Below are 2,024 nucleotides of genomic sequence, written 5' to 3'. Positions count from 1 at the left end.
ACCATAAGGCCTAAACTACAGGGAAATCTTGGACGCTCATCCAATTTAATTCTACGGAACACAATCAGCATAAACAATTTAAAAAGCTTGCAGCTCTCAAGGTCATCAAGTCAAGACCTATACTCCAGGGAATTCTTATATGAACTGGGATGCAACAAATGTTGAAGGAATATCTATTTTTATTCTATGTCGGTAGGGACAAGTCCTTCTTATTATTCGTGAAAATTGGAGAACGATACGTTGTGTTTATTTTTTAATTTGCTCGAAAGAAGCTTAGGAACCCGAAAGATTGTAAGTCATTGTATTTTAACGAGGAAGGTTTATGTCGAGCAGAATCATAGCTCTTAGTTGAGGGGGTTAGAAGCAGAGGGGTGTAAGTGACATTTTGGTCAAAATTGTGCTACTGTAGCAAAAAATGCTTTGATTCTTTGCGGCAATGTCTTGACATAAAATGTTTAGAAAAAATATGAAAATTCACGGAAAATAAGTGATTTTTTGAACTTTCATACAATTTGTATGAAACGAAAAAATATTAAAAGACTTTGCACCCATTTTTCTCAAAACTAACTTTTTGTGATTTACACACCTTTGCGCCCCCTCAGTTATTTACCATTTATCTGAAAAATTTCTTCTCTAGGAATTCTGAAAAACTCATTTCTGAAAACTCCGCCATCAGCGAGTCTTTTCACAGGAATTCTGAAGAATTTGCACTCAAAGAATTTTGAGAAATTGCCCCTTTGAGAATTTTGGAAGCCACTTTTTTTTTAAATTCTGTGCAATCCTTCCTTCAGGAATTCTGTGGAACTCCTTCTTCAGGAATTCGGGAAAACTCGTATCACAAGAATACAAAGTCTTTTCTGTCTAAGAAATTATGAGCTCTGAGGATGTTTCCTGTACCCCTTCAGATATTATGGAGAATTCTGCCTCCAAATTTTTTTGTGAAATTTGGTCCAGAATGGATTTTTTCTTGAATTCCGTACAAATTCTTTTTTAGGAATTCTATACTGCAGCCTACCTTATCAACTTAACCCAAGCACTCCTAATATACAAGAATTGTGAAATACTCCTGCTTTACAATTGTTGGAGAATGTCTTCTTCAGAAACTCGGGGAATTTCATCCTACAGGAATTCCTTCTACGTAAATTTTCTGGAATTCTCATTAAGAAATTTTTAGGAATGCCCTCACCAAAATCCCTCTCGCTCGAATTTAGAGAAATCCCTTCCCCAGAAATTAAGAGTAATTTCTCCTATCCTCCTATGTTCCTAGCGAATTACTCGCCATAGACCAGATAATTCTTCTCTCTGATAACTCTGGGGATTTTTCCCTCACGAATAATGAAGAAATTTTCTCCAATAGAAAATAGAAAATTCCTTCGACGTGACTTCTAAAAGATCCTTACACAAGAATTACTGTGAGACTCTTATCCAAGAATTTTAGGGGGTTTTACTTTCCCGGTTTTTAATTCACTCCAAGAATTCCTTATCTAGGAGTTTTGGGGATTCCTTGTCCTGATGTTCTGAGGAATAAATAATAGGTGTCTTAGATTGTCCGGATAAGAAACACATGGAAAAATTCCAGAAAATTTCTGAAGGATTCTCACCCGAGCAGCACAAGTCAAGCAAAACAGGTTGCAGAAACTTGTTTGTGACTAAATCTGGTCACATACGAGTTGCAGTAACCTAAGTGGAACATGTGTGCTGCTAGGGCACGTATGTCCTGTTGGAATTCTCTCATCTGAACTTTTTGATGGACATTACATCTCCCATTTGAACATTGCCGTGTCGCAGCTTAGTGTTTATTAGGCACTTCCACAGTTAATTGTTAGGTCTCTAAGTAGACTCACCATTTATGCATTCCTGTATCATAAAACTAACACGATTATACTCATAAGCATATGAAAATACCAAAAAGGAAGCCACAGTTCAGAATTTTTGCTAGTGTTCTCACTAGGAATAACACGCCCTCCTGGGCGAACTATTGAAGAATTCATGAAGAAAGTTCAAGAAGAATTTCGGGTGAAATC

Source organism: Armigeres subalbatus, chromosome 1 (genome assembly GCF_024139115.2).
Source record: "Armigeres subalbatus isolate Guangzhou_Male chromosome 1, GZ_Asu_2, whole genome shotgun sequence".
NCBI lineage: Eukaryota > Metazoa > Arthropoda > Insecta > Diptera > Culicidae > Armigeres > Armigeres subalbatus.
Note: the sequence above shows the minus strand (reverse complement) of the source record.